This window comes from Mus musculus, chromosome 18, assembly GCF_000001635.26.
Source record: "Mus musculus strain C57BL/6J chromosome 18, GRCm38.p6 C57BL/6J".
In the NCBI taxonomy this organism is placed as follows: domain Eukaryota; kingdom Metazoa; phylum Chordata; class Mammalia; order Rodentia; family Muridae; genus Mus; species Mus musculus.
The window spans coordinates 82,710,978-82,729,243 of NC_000084.6; the positions used below are offsets into that span (position 1 = coordinate 82,710,978).

At 46.4% G+C, this 18,266-nt stretch overlaps 1 non-coding gene across 1 annotated transcript; it reads left to right on the plus strand.

Moving 5' to 3' along the window:
- Positions 1-9,303: 9,303 nt before the first annotated feature.
- On the plus strand, positions 9,304-9,363 carry Mir5112 (microRNA 5112). Its single transcript, NR_039572.1, has one exon. It is a non-coding gene; the product is annotated as a microRNA 5112 (primary transcript).
- Positions 9,364-18,266: the final 8,903 nt, after the last annotated feature.

Below are 18,266 nucleotides of genomic sequence, written 5' to 3' on the forward strand. Positions count from 1 at the left end.
CTCTTGTTGGCATCCGCAATAGTGTCTGGGTTTGGTGATTGTATATGGGATGGATCCCCGGGTGGGGCAGTCTCTAGAATGTCGTTCCTTTAGTCTCTGCTCCACACTTTGGCTCTAAAACTCCTTCCATGTGTATTTTCACCATTCCCAGTTCAGTTTTCTGCTTCCTACTTGTGATTTAAGATGGGAGGTCTTGTCATTCCTGCTACCACGATTGCCACTGAAAGACTCCGAGAGGAGCCCCTCGCTCAGGCCTCAGGACAATAGCGGACACCCAAGAACTCACGATAGACCAAGCTTGTTGCAAACCATATGAGGCTTTATTCGGGGAAAACCAGAGCTCTGGGGACAACTCATATCCCACGCAGGGGTAGAGGAGTCGACCTCGAGAGGAAAGAGGTCCCAGTTTTTATAGGCCCTCAGGGGAGAAAGGAGAAGGGGGGGAGTAGGGGGTTTCCAGATCTAAACAATGTCTATTCTCAAGAAACGGGTATGGGAGGGGTACAAGGAAAGAGTCTGGTGCAGGTGTAGCCACTCAGGATTGGCCGGGCTGTGGTTGCTGGGGAGATTTTCTGACTCTTTCTCAGCAACCAATATCACAAACACCTGGCAATGGGCTTCATCAGGGGGCACACACATGGGCACACAAAACATTGGCAGACACGCAGGTTCAAGGAGTGGCCAGAGCGGGCGGGAGAGATGGCTCAGTGGTTAAGAGCACCGACTGCTATTCTGAAGGTCCTGAGTTCAAATCCCAGCAACCACATGGTGGCTCACAACCATCCATGATGAGATCAGATGCCCTCTTCTGGTGCATCTGAAGACAGCTACAGTGTACTTAAATATATTAATAAATAAATCAAAAAAAAAAAAAAAAAAGGAGTGGCCAGAGCATTGTGCACCTCTATTTTTCTAAATCAGTGAAGCTAGTTCTGCTAACACTGACGTCTATCTTGCCAATTTCAGGGCTTCTGTGTCCTTTTACATTCTGTCAGGATCTTTCACCACCAGCTGCCACTATTCCCTCTCACGATGGATTCTCATCCCTCTGGAATGGTAAGCTCAAATAAACTTGTATGCTCTGCCTCCTGAGTGCTGGGCCTGCAGAGTACACCCTGCTTGTGCAGTGCTAGGATCCAACTCTGGGCTCTCTGTGTGCCAGGCAAGCAGTCTATTGACTGGGCTCCATCTGCAACCCCATTTAGGTTATCTTAGTAATGCAGGGACCTGAAATTCAACTTGGGGGTATTTTACAGTACATCTCTTGGTCCCTTATGAGCCACCCAGCTTTATCCATGAGTATGCTGAGACCTACAAGAGTCAAGTAACATCCTTTGTCTAGTTCATGAAAAATGTGTAGCAAAGCCATTCTCCAGATCTCCAAGCCGGTGCTTTCTCCATGTGTCCAGTTCTAGTTTTCATTGCCCCCTGTCTGGAGGTCCTTGAAGGTCTATAGCTCCTCGACAGTCTGTATGTTGCCTTACGCTACTTTGTGGGTTCTTTCTTACACCTGTAGGAGGGGTCTTTAGAGTCACAGAACTTGTGGACTGTCTCTGTATATTAAAGGAGTTTATTGTAATGGCTTACATTCTGTAGTCCAGCTAACCCAACAATGGGCAGCTGTGAATGGGAAGTCCATGAATCCAGTAATTGCTCAGTCCCATGAGGCTAGTTGTTTATGCTGGTCTTTCGTAGACAGAAGTAGCTTCCATCAGACATGCTGGCAAGTAAGTGCAAGTGGAGTAAACTTCTTTCTCCCGGTGTCCTTACGTAGGCCTCCGGCAGAAGGTGTGGCCCGGATTAAAGGTGTGTACCATCATGCCTGAATCTGGAACTTGCTCTGTCCCAGGCTAACCTTGAACTCAGAGATCTGCTTCCTCAGTCTCCTGGGATTAAAGGCATGCACTACCTCTCCCGGGGGCCTAAAATTTTCTTGGCTACTTTGCCTCAAGATATCCATCTCAAGAGCCAAGTCAGAAACCTGTGTCTTCCAGCCACAAGATCCAGATCACAAGTGTGCCCTCCATTTCTGGATTGTAGTTCATTATAGATGTAGTCAAGTGGACAACCAGGAGTAGCCATTACAACACCCTTCACTCCTTTCTTCTCCTCTTTTAAACCCTTACCACTGGAAAGGAGGAAAAAGGATAGAGAGGAAAGTAAAGCTATCTCTGAATAAACCCAGGGGTCATTAAGTGGGCCACGTTATCATCGTTAGACTACTTCCTACCGATTATGGCGTTAGACTACTTCCTACCAATTGTGGCGCTGCTTACTTGGGGCAAGTTTGATCTTTGCCATCAGGATTTCTAATTTCTTAAGACTACTTAAACCATGACCAACAACAAATAACAACCCCACCACGACTCTTGGGGACCTAGCATTTATGTACCCTCTGAGAAATCCTCAGACTTCCAAATGTCACACAATTGCAGAAACTAGAAACTATCTGCAGCTGACTAAGTCAAATAGCAGAGCATAGTCAGCTGCTAGAATCAGCCCCATATCCCACACCTGGAATGGAACAGTCCCATAATGTCTGTTTTTTGTTTTTTGTTGCTTTTTTTTTTTTTTAAGAAACCAAAGCTCCAAATTATCACTACAGCAGTCCTTTTTGAGAGATGTGTGTGTGTGTGTGTGTGTGTGTGTGTGTGTGTGTGTGTGTGTGGTGTGTTGTCTTACACTAATCAAGCCTTTTGGCAAAAATAAACTATTTCCTCTCCACCCACATTTGGAGTGCAGTAGAGAAGACAGCATGCTCACATCGCAGGGCAGCTGTTCAGTCATGCTCACCTTTTATGACAAGGACTTCAGTGCAACGGGAAGCAGTGCTGGGCCATAAAAGAACGAACCACAGGGCACGTGCGTTCCTTGACCCTGTACACTTCTCCACAACTGAGTCCTGGGCAGAGGACGCAAACCTTCCTCCCTAGGAAGCAGCAATTACATTTGTCCTTCTCTTATGGAACTGCATAGCTTTTTCAATCTCCACAACTAATTTTCCACCTCTGGGAAAGACAATGTCGATTTATGCTGTCTAATTGCACAGTCTGTCTCTGGGTTTCCATTTCTATAAACCAGGGCAGTGCGCAGCATGAACTGCAGTGACAGAAGCCTTCATTTGGGAAGTGAGATGGACACGCAGCCCCTGCAGCAGGCTCCTGGCTAGTTAGTTGATCTTGACTGTCAGTTTGGAAAGCTCTTTTACTTTCGGGGTGATGTTTCCCCTGAACAGGCATAGAAATGCTTTCCTATTTGGAGTCAGGTGCTCTCCTGTGTAAAATTCCCGCCTTAGCCTTTCTCCCATCAAGGTAGGCAACCCTGCCTAGGTAGGATGGAAAGGATTCATTGCCTCAAGTCTCAGGAAATGTCAGCATTCTATACAGTCAGCATTTAGGGGGGTGACAGGATGTGAGGCTAAAAACACGAGCTTCTGCTACATAAAATCCTGTATCGAGCGCGGCGACCCCAGGAAATCACTGTTCTAGATCTCAGACTACAAAAAGGAAAACAGTGACCCTGCTTCCCCTCAGGGCTTGAAAAAGCTACGCCTGCCTCAGGAGCTAATATTGAGGCATGAAGGCACAGATGATGCAGATAGCGCACTTGTATACATAAATAAACCATACCAAGAAAGGTTTAGCCTTCCTTTTCTCTGGGAAATTGGCTGGATGGGGGTTAAGACTCAGTGGTCCCAGAGCACACACCACCCAGGAAGGGCCAGGCCATGCCCACTCACCCGCCTGATCACAGACAGGAGTTACTCTTCACTCTACTGTATATACTCGTGTCCCCCACCTCCCCCGTGAGGGGCTGTTCTATGGTATCCAGAAGCCTGCGGTTTAGTCTGAATTCACTTGTGCTGCCTTGATGAGCTGTTCATTGTAGGATGGTTAGTAAGCATCCCCGAGGCACCACGAAGGCACAGTCGTCCAGGCAGGCTCTGGCAGGAACTGTCTCACTAGAGCAGCCTCCCGCTCTCCTTTCTAACCTGGATACTCAAACCCAGTGCCTTCTCTTTAGCCCAGAGCCGGGGAGGCAGGAAAGATGGCCCATGGTGATTTGCCTGCTCCTGCTGACCTCAGGTGTACTCACCCTCTCTCTTTCAAGACAAGATCCTCTGTAGCCCGGGGTTGGCCACAAACTTGTTAAACTGAACATACGACTTGAACATTTATTTCCTATATTGTGTGTGTGTGTGTGTGTGTGTGTGTGTGTGTGCACTAGTGTGCATATGCTGGGACAAACCTGTAGAGAGCAGTAGGTTCCAGGGATCAAACTTAGGCCATCATGATTTGCAACTTGTTCCTTCTCGTGGTGAACCATCTTTGGGACCCTGATCTTGAGCCTCTGATCCTAGAGCCAGGATTAACAAGCATCCCGAGGCACCGCATCCTGAGGCACCATGTAGCCACAATCACCCAGGCAGGCTTTCCCAGGAACTGCCTCACTGCATAGCTCCCAGGATTTCTCAGCAACAGCTCAATTTATTCTCTCTCTCTCTCTCTCTCTCTCTCTCTCTCATATTTTTCTTTATTTTTAAAGACTTATTTGTTTATTTTATGTATGTGAGTACACAGTAGCTGTCCTCAGACACACCAGAAGAGGGCATCGGATCTCATTACAGGTGGTTGTGAGCCACCATGTGGTTGCTGGGAATTGAACTCAGGACCTCTAGAAAAGCAGTCAGTACTCTTAACCACTGAGCCATCTCTCCACCCCTCTCCAGGCTTTCTCAATCCTCTGCTGACAGCCCTCTGAGAATCTCAGCTTCAAGTCCCGCCCTGGACTGACTGCTGTCTCCTGGAGGCGGCAACTCTCCCAAGACCCCTGTCCATTGCACTGTCCCCAGAGAAGCTTCGTGTAGGTAGCTCTTGTGTGTAGGGGGCTCTAGTTCTAGTTCCAACCCAGGCTTCCTACATCTGTCTGACTCATATCAATCTCATGTTAAAGGTCCTGGTCCCTGTGGTAGCCATGAGTTCGCTGGTCCGAACTGACCCGTGCTGCCTGTGGTCCTGTTAGTGCTGCCTGCAGGTGGTCTCCAGAGGTGCTCTGTTTTATCTCCAGCTCTTCTTCCTCTCCCACCAGCCATCAGAGCCACTCCTCAAACCTGAGGCCTCTTGACTGTTAGCTTTCCTCACCTCGTTACTGTCCGTGTTCCATCTCCTGTTCTGCTGGTAGGGTGTCCAGTCTCAAGCCTCAGCCTGTCCTTTTCACTTCCATGCTCAAAGAGTTCTGTCTTGCTGATTGCCGCACTAGGGGACAGAGAAGAGATCAGATGCAGACGGAGAGCTCCTGGCACTTGCACAGCATCACGCTGCTTCTGAGAGGGACAGCTGTCTGAGAACACCCAGGGGGAATGGGCTTTTGTTAATCGACATGGGAAGATCCCTCATAATTGTAGGCAGGACCTAGTGGTGCCGGCAGTGAGCTGGTGGGGACCATGAACACGCCTTTGTTCGCTGCCCTCTTCTCTCTGTGCACCCTGAAACGCATGACCAGATGCTTCAAGTCCTTGCCGTCTTACTTTCCCAACACGGTGGGCTGTGGCTTGAAATATGAGCCAAAAGAAACCATTTCTCCTAGAAAGGGTTACGCGTTTATTTTCTCAGTTGCTTTTGTCAAGAGTATTTTACGGTAACATCGGGGGAGGGGGGGGTGCGGGGGTTGGGGGGGGGGAACTAAGACGACATCATCGTGCACCGCGTTCGAATCTCCGAGCTGTGTGGAAGAGCATTTGTCCCACCCCGCGTGAGTGTGCGGCTGCGCACATTCTCCCCACGCCCTTTTCGCTGTCCAAGTTCCAGTGTGACAGCGGTGCTTTACGTCAAGCCTGTACTCTTCAGGTTCGCACTTGGGGCACCTGGTCACCAACTGGTGGCACCATTTTGAGACAGTGGAACCTTTTTGAGGTAGAGCCTGGCTGGAGGAAGTAGGTCACCACTAGAGGGAGACATGCCTCTGAAGTCTGTAGCCCTGCTCCTGGCTCAGGTTAGAATCAGCTCAGCAGGCTCTAGTCAGCCTTTGGAACATTCTCTGCCACATGTCCCTATGTCCCCGCCACCACAGAAAGAACTGCCCAGACACAATTTCTTCCCTATGGTTGGTTTAAAATTCTGCTCGTAAAACTGGAGAGGGGGGAAAAAAAAACCTTTCTCCTCCCTCCAGTTGGTTCTGTCAGATATTTTGGTCATGGTAACACAAAAATAGCAATTCAAATAACTATGTATCTTTTTTCTCTTGCCAAATAAGTTCAGGTTATTTCTGATTATCGTTATTTTGTTTGTTTTGTTGTTTGAGCTATTTTAAATAACATCAAACAACACTCTTGCAGTTGCCCCCCCTCCATCGGAAGAGCACTTTGCTGGGGTTTCAAATCCTTTCCAGTGTGCTTGTTATATACACTTTTCTTGTTGCTCTTGCTGTCCCGGACTGAGTGACAAGGCAGTCAGGTGCAGTCAGAAGCTGAGGAAAAAGACAGGAATGGGACAAGGATCAGGATGCTGCCACCTAGTGGTGCCATATCACAGCCCAGGAGTCTTGAGATCCCATTTCCTGTGCAGGCCTGACCTCCAGTGGTGAACCGCAAGGCCGACTGCTTGGTCTGAACGAGGTTTTGGAAAAGTGAATACACTTTAGTGTTTTTAGTTTTACCCTGCTCCCCTGCCACATGCCCAGAGACTGGAGGTTCTGGACTCCTGCCAGGACAGTGTAGGAGTGGCTCTGCAGTGACACCAGAAAAAAATCAGAGTCAAGCAGGGCTCGTGTGGCTGGTGGCTGTTAGGGCTTGGGTGCTCAGCCAGTTCAGTTCTCACCACCCATTCACCGTCGTCTCCATGGTTCCGACATTTCTGCAATACTAGGATTCACGAGGCTTCACTTCGAGACATAGGAAATTGTTTCTCAGAAAACGACCAAAGCAGTAGGATTCCTCTGACATCAGCCCCAGGAAAAGAAAGCATTTGCTTTATCTCCATGGAGACCCGAGACAAACAAATTCCAGGTAGACCCAGAGCTGGCCCTTCAGATCACCATGACAACAAATGTGCGTAAAGATGTTGATAGATTAGCTGGACACAGTTAGCAATGATTATAAGTGCGCACATGGGATGTGTGAACATAGCCACCTCACACACATACACGTGGAGGAGGAGGAGGGGGGGAGGGGAGGAGGGGGAGGGGAGGGGGAAGGAAGGGGGAGGAGGAGGGTAAAAGTCTTTTCAATCAAATCTGTTGATTCTGGAGTTCAGTTGCTAGCATACTTGCCTAGGATATACAAAGCCCTGGATTCAGTCCTCAGTACCACATAGACTGGGCACCATGGCATATGCCTGTAATTCCAGAACTCTGAAGGTAGAGATAGACCGTTCAGGAGTTCAAGGTCTTCCTCAGCTACACGGTGAGTTTGAGACCACCAAGCAATCAAGCAAGCAAGCAAGGTAAGAATCTATTCTAAATAAGAAGGTAGTCACTGTGGCTCTTATGCTCTTGTATACTTGATATCATTATAGGTTCAGGAAATAGCAACTCAGAGCTTTCTGACTTCAAATCTAAAATTAGCCCAGATACAACCCCCCCCCCCCCAACCAAGCTCTTTAAATATATGGCAGCCATGGTTACATCCAGCCAACCGATTTCGTTTTACTTGCTGTAGCATTGACTCATCAGGGCAATTAATATCAAGAGCTCAGGGCTTGCCTTAAGGCCCATGTAGCAGCAGCTGAGTCTGTCCAGCTCTTGTGAGTGGCAGGGGTGGGAGGTTGTCTGTGCCCAAGTCCTGCTTGTGCAGAGTGTGAGGCTGTAAGTGCCTCCCACAGAAGTCTGCTGTGACAGTGTTGTAAACATTGCATCTGCTCAGAGCTGCCTCTAGCTGCCTTCAGTGGGGGGTGGGGCAGGGGGAGGAGTGTCTCAAAGCACACCTTTATAGCTCTGGGTGCGGCCGTGCTGAGTCGGCAGTGAATGAGCTCTGCGCGCACACACACACACACACACACACACACACACACACACACACGCACACGCACACGCATGCACACACGCATGCACACACTCATGCGCACCCTACCATTGCTGGCCATTGCTTATCCTCTTTGCCTTCCACCAGTTTCCCGGAAGTTAAACAACCTCCCTTGAGGCCAAAGCGAAGGCTACTTTCTAACAGTGACTGAACTTGTAACACCTGGTCATGTAATGACAAATCAAGCATGCGTCTGGAGATAAAATGATATGAACTGTACTTGGACAATCATTAGTCTGTGTTTGTTGTGTGGAACCTGTGTAAATAAAGAAGCAACCGGCTAGTCAGTCAGGGCTGCAAGGTCACCATGTCCAGTTCACTCCTCCCTTGCTGACTCCGTCTCTCCTTTCAGGAACCCTTTTAACTGACAGGCCTGGCCCCCTGGCACATGCCATTTTTTCTGTGTTGTGCAATTAACACAGAGAAGATCCCTCTGTCAGGGACAAACAGGCACAGCACATGAACAGATCGTATAAGCAACGGGGCAGATCTCTCTCTCTCTCTCTCTCTCTCTCTCTCTCTCACACACACACACACACACACACACACACACACACACACGTGTAAGCACAAACTACAGACAGATGGGGAAGACAAGGAGAAAGAGAACCCAATTTGGGCTCTCTCTTGGTTAAAGGACGCTAAGCGGAAGTTTCTGGTTTCATTCCTTAAGGAGACATCGATCGGTCATCCCTCTAACAACTATTTGTCAATTGTGTCTGTGACTGAGATGTTATAGCAGTTTAGTGGTGTGGTGGTGATGTGTTTGAGGTGGTGCTGGGAATGTGATGATGGTGATGGTGGTGGTGGTGATGGTGGTGGTGATGATGATGATGGTGGTGGTGGTAGTGGTAGTGGTGGTGATGGTGGTGATGATGATGATGGTGGTGGTGGTAGTGGTGGTGGTGATGATGATGATGATGGTGTTGTTGGTGGTGGTGATGGTGGTGGTAATGGTGATGATGGTGTGTGCTTAGTGAAGACAGACACCAGGCTAGGTAGGCAGCATGTCTCTGCTCTAGCTGACAGAGGAAGCCATTTTCTTCTAGTCACCCATGTCCACAGGACCGTACTGGAGAACTCATTTCCCGAGTCAGTGGGGTTCGGAAGCAGGAACGATGCTTCTCTGACACAAGTCTCACAGCTCGGCCAGGAGTGCTGCTGCCCTCAGTACTCAGGATCCATCACTACTGTGGGAGGAAAAGCAGACCCTCAACTGAACTGCCAGGCCATCAACACAGTTCCATGTGAATGCTGGAGTCTTACAAAGAGGGTTGAAGGCTGAGGGCTGGGGTGTAGCTCAGCGGGAGAGCACCTGCTTCATCCCCAGCTACATTTCCAGTGCCACCCAAAACAAAACAAGACGAAAGTCAGCCCAGGAAAATCCAGATTCAATCTACAGAAACCAATGCAGAGCTGTGGCCTCACTCAGGGCAACATCGTCTGCCTACACAAGCTGGTGTGACAGACAGACGGACGGGGATCACAGTCACGGTGACTATGCACACCAGGGGGAACGATTTTTGTAAAGAAGTTAAATTCATGTCTCTTGACTGCCTTTTTCATAAAAATGCTTTAAATTCATGAGTTTCATGATGGCATACTGTATATTCTGCTCAGATTCACTCTTTCCTGTTCTTCTGCATTCTGTGGGCTCCCATCCTTCTCCCAGTAGAGATAGTCTCTGGTCTACTTTCATGTCTCTCTCTCTCTCTCTCACACACACACACACACACACACACACACACACTCCTACGTTGTGCAAAGGAGAGAGAGCACATGTCATATTTTGCCTTTCTCATGTCTGGCTCACTTCACTTAATATGATGATCTCCAGTTCTGTTTTATGCAAATGACAAAATCTCAGTCTTTTCTTTCTTTTCTTTTCTCTCTTTGTTTCTTTGTTCTTTTCTCTCTCTTTCTTTCTCCTTCCTTCCTTCCTTCCTTCCTTTCTCCCCCTCTCTCTCCCTCCCTCCCTCCCTCCCTTCCTTCTTTCCTTCCTTCCTCTCTCTCAATCTCTCAATCTCTCTCTCTCTCTCTCTCTCTCTCTGCCTGCCTGCCTCCCTCCCTCCCTCCCTCCCTTCCTTCCTTCCTTCCTTCCTTCCTTCCTTCCTTCCTTCCTTCCTTTCAATTTAGGGGCTTACTATAAAACACTGGCTGGCCTGAAACTTCCTATGTGGACCAGGCTGTCCCAGAACTCACAGAGATCCACCTGCCTCTACTTTCTGAGTGTTAGGGGTGTGTGTGTGTGTGTGTGTGTGTGTGTACTCTTCCTTTCTTCCTTGTTTCTGGCTAAATATGACTCTAGTGTGTATACCACATTTGTTTCATCTACTCATCTGCTGATGGGCATCTAGGCAATAGCTCAGCTATTGGAAACAGTAATATTGCATGGTTGTAATAAGCAGGGCCGAGCTGGTATCTCTGTGGTATACTGGCTCTCGTTTTACCCCCACTGGCAAACAAAAAATAAACAAAAACAAAAAAAAGATAATTGTATGCCTCACCTCTGAATTTTGTGGGCATATTTGTCTCTGTGGGAGCTAACTGCTCTTTGGGAAGCTGAGGGACCCTCATCTGGATTGACAGCTGACCTATTGAGCAGCTGAATCCGAAGGACAGCACCAAGCCTCATCATACCATTAACCCAGAAAGCAAAGCTGCACACGTGGGGCTGTGGGCAGAGAGACTCACAGTGGGGTGAAACAGCAGGGTCTAATGAAAGGTCAGAAGGTCGCCGTTTAGTACCCAAGGGCAGTCTTCATCCCTGCACTCACACAGTAATTTACAGAGCACTCCCTAGGGAGGAGGGCGAAGGGTGCTTACACGTGCTTGTGTCTACCGACTTGTTAATTATTTAGTATTTATCGAAAGCAATTCTTCCAAAAAGATATAAACAAGGAGGTAGATAAATGTGCCTTTCCTAAGTGCTATCTATCCAAACTAGATTTTTTTTCTTTTTGTTTTATTTTATTGTTGGTTTCGTTTTGTTTTTATTTCCTGATCCTCGGATGGCAGAGTGCTGCGTAGGCTCACGGAGAGGGAATAAATTCTGGAAAGTGAAGACAGGATTGTGAGTCTTTTTAATTTGTAACTTTATACTTTTTACTGGTTCTCCCGTTTCCCAATACAGCAACAGGATCTTATTTTTATAATCAGAAAAAAAAAATCTCAGCTGGGTGTTGGCATCTACCTATAAACCTCAGAATTTAGGATGTGGTGGGGGGCAGGAGAATCAAGAGTTCAAGGATATCTTTCACTACGTAGTAATTCAAGGCCAGCTTGGGCTACATGAGAACTTGCATTTTTAAAAAAGAAGAATTGCCGAGCTGAGGATACAGCCCTGCTGGTACAAGTGCTTGCAGCACTGCAGCAGGCGATAAAGCACAAAGCACTGCGCTCCAGTGCTGGGCCTGGCAGTGCTCACCCGAGATCCCAGCATCCAGGAGGCAAGAGTATCACAAGGTCAGTATCGTCCTTGGCTACACGGTGAGTACAAGGCTAGTCTGGGCTACACTGAGACCGTGCTGCAAAGAAGAGATGAAGGGAGGGATGGAGGGAGAGAAGGAGGGAGGGAGAGAGGGAGGGAGGGAGGGAGGGAGGGAGGGAGGGAGGGAGGGAGGGAAAAGATCACAATATATCCAATTCCCAGCTACACATTCTACCCCTCAACACGTAGGTCTCCCATTACTAGTGACAGTGAAGTTGGTGTGGTGATTTTCCGCCCCAAGGAGGAAGAAGAAGCACAAAGTCTCTGGATGTCTCTGTTCTTCTCTGCCATGCACAGAACGACATGACTCGCTTCTTATTCGATTTAAAATCAAAAGATGCTTCAAACGTGTCCACCTCCTCCCTCCCCGCTTTCTCTTCCTGGGGGAAGATGCTGACCATAACCAACTTGAAGAGGAGAGGGTTTAATCTCAGCGTTCAGGTCATTAAGGAAAGCTAGGACAGGAACTCAAGGCAGGGACTACAGAGGCAGGAACTGAAGCAGACCCCAAAGAGGAGTGAGTGCTGCTTACCGGCTTGCTTCCCAGGCTCACAGTCTACAGCCCAAACCATGAAGGCACTGCCAGCCATCAGCTGGACCCTCCTATATCCGTTAGCAATTAGAAAAATGTCTCACAGATATGTCCATAGGCTAATAGGATCTAGGCAATTCCTCTTTTGAGGTTACTCCCTCCTATGTGACTCTGAGTTTTATGTCAAGTTGACAGCTGAAATTCTCCATGACAATCATGATCATCTTGTCACTAGAAAGTCTAGATAGAAAACATCTGGACCTGAAATATCCCCTGGAGGCTCACGGGAAGGTTCGCTCCCAATTCAGCTGCTGTAGTTTGAACTTGAAATGCCCCCTATGTGTTGGTGTTTGAACACTCTGTCCCCATGGTCATGGAAGGTGAGGCCTTGCTGGAGGAAGGGGGTCACTGTGGCAGTCCTTAGGGCTTTATGGATTGTCCTACTCCCTACTCATGCCCTTTCTCACTTCAGATGCAATGTGATCAGTCAGCTCCCACTCCTGCCTGCCGTTGTGTTTTCCCCATAATGGACTGAATCCTTTTGGAACTGTGAGCCAAGGAAATCTTTTCCCCTTCAGTGGCTCTGTCAGAATATTTTATTACAGTAACAGAGAAAGAAACAGTATCTTTATTCAAAGGTTAAGCTCGAGGCCTCTGACTCTGTTGATAGATTGGTGCATAGATGGGTTTATGACTGAATGGACCATAGGGAAGTGATGGCTCCTGAAGGAGGTGGAGGCAGAGGGAGCAGGATACAAGTGTTCCTTTTCAGGGTATAGTCTATGCATTATCTATCTATCTATCTATCTATCTATCTATCTATCTATCTATCAACTATCTATCTACCTATCTATTTACCTACTATCTATCTATCAATCAACTATCTATCTACCTATCTATTTACCTACTATCTATCTATCTATCTATCTATCAACTATCTATCTACCTATTTACCTACTACCTATCTAACTATCTATCTATCTATCTATCTATCTATCTATCTATCAACTATCTATTTACCTACTACCTATCATCTATCTATCTATCTATCTATCTATCTATCTACCTATCATCCCTCTATCTACCTATTTATCATCTATCTATTATCTATCTGCCTATCATCTATCTATCTTCTTATCTTTTCTCTCTCATCTATATCTATCATCTATCTATATATCATCTCTCTATCACCTATCGTCTATCTATCTATTAATCAATCATCTATCTACCTATCTCTATCATCTACCTACCTATTATCTATCATATATCTATGATCTATCTACCATCTATCTATCTCTATCCTCTATTATCTATTATCTATCTTTCTACTATCTATCTATCATCTACTATCATCAATCATCTCTCTAATATATCTATCTATCATCTATCATCAATCTATCATCTATCTAGCATATCTATCATCTACCATTTATCCATCATCTATCTTTTTTTAAAGATTATTTATTTTATGTATGTGAGTGCACTGTAGCTGTACAGATGGTTGTGAGCCTTCATGTGGTTGTTGGGAATTGAATCTTAGTACATCTGCAAGCTCCAGTCAACTCTGCTCGCTCCAGCCCAAAGATGTATTTATTATTATACATAAGAACACTGTAGGGGCTGGCAAGATGGCTCAGTGGTTAAGAGCACTGACTGCTCTTCCGAAGGTCCTGAGTTCAAATCCCAGCAACCACATGGTGGCTCACAACCATCCGTAATGAGATCTGACGCCCTCTTCTGGTGTTTCTGAAGACAACTACAGTGTATTTACATATAATAAATAAACAAATCTTAATAAATAAAAAAAAGAACACTGTAGCTGACTTCAGACACACCAGAAGAGGGGGTCAGATCTCATTACAGATGGTTGTGAGCCACCATGTGGTTGCTGGGATTCAAACTCAGGATCTTCAGAAGAGCAGTCAGTGCTCTTACCCACTGAACCATCTCGCCAGCCCTCATCTATCTTTATCTATCATCTATCATCAATCTATCAATCTATCTATCTATCTATCTATCTATTCATCTAACATCTATCTATCTATCATCTATCTATCCATCTGTCATCTATCTATCATCTTATCTCTATCTATCTATCTATCTATCTATCCATCTAACATCTATCTATCATCTATCTATCCATCTGTCATCTATCTATCTATCGTCTTATCTCTATCTATCTATCTATCTATCTATCTATCTATCTATCTATCATCTATTTATGTTCTTCTTGCCACCAGCTTCACTGCTCACTCTACCCACATTCTCCACCACGAAGTTCTGCCTTCCTTGCCCCAGGGGAAGTAATAATGCCAAGAGATCATGAACAGAGGCCAGAAGCCAAAATTCCTCTTAAATTGCTTTTCTAATCCTTGCCTGTGTGATGAAAAGCTGGGTAACACAGCAATAGCATGTAAGTTAGCACATTTCCAAAGTCTTCTCAGAGGCCAAGCGTTTCAGTTAGGGCTGGGAGCTTGTCATGTTAAATTAACAAGGAAGGTTTATTTTCCTACATTCTTTACTTCATGTTTCATTAGCCATTTGCGAGGCTGGACATTTCTCATTAGCTCACTGGCCTTTTAAGCTTTCTCTTTGGAGAATACTTGATTGGGTTTCTTACCATATTTTACTTGGGACAGAGTGATGGGATCACCTCTTAAAAATTGATCCGTGAGCAGTATCTTTGCTGATGTGGTTAATCAGTAATTCATTCTAAATATGTCATTGTTACCTACTTGGTAGACGATTTCCAGCCCTTGACCTTGCACATCCTTTCGTGGCCATTGCTCTTGGAATCCACTAGTGAACGGATGCGTGTATCCATGATTCCTCCGGTGTTGAGCCTGGGCAGCACCGTGGGCAGGATCACTAGGAGAGGACGTGCTCTGGGCAAGCATTCTCTTCTTCCCATCACTTTGCCCCAATTCCATCTGCCCCCGCACACAAAGAGCATTAAGACTCTCTCGGGGATTAACAAGCTGCACATTATACTTGAGGAATTATTTGACATTTCAATTGCCCTGAAGTCTGAAAGGGCTCTACTGTGCCCAGACTCAGATTCATCACAGGCATTCATAATGTCCTGGTTAGGAGCCCGTTTTTCATTTTCATCTATACATCACAGGCAATTTCCTCTGCGGCCTGAAGACAGCGCTTCAGTTATGCATCCAGGAAAGAATAGCTTGTGCCTGGTAATCAAATCAGCAATTGATTAATCCCCCTTAAATCATGCTTAGTGCCCACATGAAGAATCCTTAAAGGTTTCTTTGCCCGAGGATTATGTACTGGAGCCTGCATGTGTTAATGATCTCAACAGAGCCGAAACATGGAGAAAATAGAGGATGGAACACAGCAGAACAGGAAAGAGGGAGCACTTACAAGACTAAAGGAAGCATCTTGCCCTCCTTAGAGGGCAGGAGTATGAGCCCTTTTAAAGAGGAGGTCGTAAATTTCTATTTTCATTCAAATTGGTTTTTTTTTATAACATACATTAAGAAGATGGCTGGTTAAAACATGTGTTACTTCCAAGGTGTTTTTGTTTTATCAAAAGGAGATGATTTAAATAGCTAATGAATAGCACGAAGAAGTGAGCATCTTCACAACATGAGGGAAAGCAGCAATGATGTAATTGCCTGCCTTGAGTGGCACATGAGTGCGCCAGTACCAAAATACCAAAGTATATGCCCTAATTCATTATTAAAAACTGTGTCCACAGGGTCACGCTATGCAGCTTTGACTGAAATGACTATAGCCTGAAACTCATGATCCTCCTGCCTCAACTCCCCAGGTGCTAGAGTTGTAGGCAGACACCCCGGCTTACCCTTTCTTCCTTTCGTAAAATTTATTTTACTTTATAAGTATTTGACCTGCATGTAGGTCTGTGTACCACAAGTATACCTGGTGCCTAGGAAGGCCAGAAGATGGAAGGCCTCAGAAGCCCTGGAATTGATAGACAGTTGTGAGTTATCATGTGGGTACTGGAGTTGAACCCAGTTCTCCTGGAAGAACACTCAATATTCTTTTTTTTTTTTTAAAGATTTATTCAACAGTGGGAGGAGAGGCCCTTGATCCTGTGAAGGTTCTATGCCCCAGTATAGGGGAATGCCAGGGCCAGGAATAGGGAGTGGGTGGGTTAGGGAGCAGGGGTAGGGAGGAGGGGATAGGGGGTTTTCAGAGGGGAAACCAGGAAAGGGGATAAAATTTGAAATGTAAATAAAGAAAATATCTAATTAAAAAAAAAGTTTTATTTATTTATTTTATATGAGTACACTGTTGTTGTCTTCAGACACACCAGAAGAGGGCATCAGATCCTATCACAGATAGGAAGAGCAAGTCAGTGCTCTTAACTGCTGAGCCATCTCTCCAGCCCCACACTCAATATTCTTAACCACTGAACTAACTCTTCAACCCCCTACAAGAAGAAATTTTTGTATCAACCCATTCACCAGGAAAAGAAAATGAGAAGAAAGAAAATGGGGCTCACATCATGCTAACCCTACTTTTTCTGGAGAAGACATCTAAAGAGCTGTTAGGGTTGCCAAGGGTTAAGAAGAAATTGCAAAGCTGTTGTGGGTGGCTTCTACCGTGCTAGGTACAGACCTTGGGAGGTGCCATGTCAGAAGGAAAGAAGGCCGTGTGGATGGGCCTACCAACACATAGTTCTTTTCTCAAGAGGTTTTCAGTCTACCTGGGCAGAGAAGGTAGAACTGAAGAAACTTGAACAAGGACCAACCAAGAGCGCGTCTGTGGTACGAACAGAGAGTTCTGGGTAGTGAGACGGGCTGAGCGTGAAGATGTGGGACTGGGCAAAGCTGTTCCACTCACTCTGCGTGTACAGATTTTACCACAGTTATTAAAAATGGACATCCCCTGGAACAACAATATGAACTAACCAGTACCCCGGAGCTTGTGTCTCTAGCTACATATGTAGCAGAAGATGGCCTAGTCAGTCATCATTGGGAAGAGAGACCCCTTGGTCTTGCAAACTTTATATGTCTCAGTACAGGGGAACGCCAGGGCCAAGAAGTGGGAGTGGGTGGGTAGGAGAGTGAGGGGGTATGGGGGACTTTTGGGATAGCATTTGAAATGTAAATGAAGAAAATATCTAATTAAAAAAAATGGACACCCCCATTTCCACTCCCCAGTCCAGGCAAGGCAGCCAGCGTAGTGCACAGCGTCGTGGAGAGGCAAGAGCCTCCCTCTGTGACCAGGGTTAGAAACAAATCTTAGTTCAATCCTCAAGTCTGCCAGCCACGGCCAGAAAATGGATTGGAGGCTGAGGAGAAATCCAGGACACATCTGGGACCCAGTGACTCTCAGCAGAGGTCCTGGAACCATGGAGTGCATTGTAAGGTCAGTGTGTGGCCAGCTTCTGTGGCCAACTCCTGCCGCACACCTGACCAGTTCCTGCCCAAACCAGGCAAGCTCTGAAGCACCTTCCTGCTGACAAAGTTCCAGAGCCATTTCTAGAAAGATGCCATTAGCCAAGCTGCAAGTATGCTGGGGTTACCCATGCTACAAGTCAAACTACCACCTCTGTGGCTGAGCCATTGTGTCCCGAGTTCCACCTTGACCTTACTCACCGGGTAGGTTTAGACAACACCTCCAGACTCTGCCTTCATTAGGAGACATTCTACTGTAAGAGAGAAGCTGCAGCCAGCCTATAGGGGAAGAAGAGGTAGAACTCAAAATATCCAGCAAATCCATGCCCCTTTACAGGGAAGGTAAAACGTGTGTTCCCTGTACCGACTGTTGAATGTAGCCAAACGGGTTTTGTTTGGTGCTCAGGAATGCAGGCAGATCTCTCAGACACCGAGGTCTTCAGAGGCCGTATGCAAAATTCTTACTGTGAACAAGAACTTCTGGAAAGAAGCTATGTCTACAAGAGCTGAATGGCTGATTAGAACTTCAACGACAGTGTAAGGTTTGGAAAGCTGCAGATCCAGAACCTAATTATGTTTTATCATGGGCTCTATTTAGCTCACTAAAGAGCCATTCTTTGTCCACCTCTATGCTAGGCCTAACATCCCGTACCTCGTCCACAAAGCCAGGCAGACATCCCGACGAACAGATGCAGAGTTTCTGGAAGTGTATTAACGAAACCCTGACTCAGGCCTCAGGATGCTCAGATGCATCTGAAGCCTACAGATGAAATTTTCGGCTGCACTGGGACCGTCTGGTTAATGTTCCCAACGGTGTATTTTTAAAGTGTCTTGGTTTAGGACTTT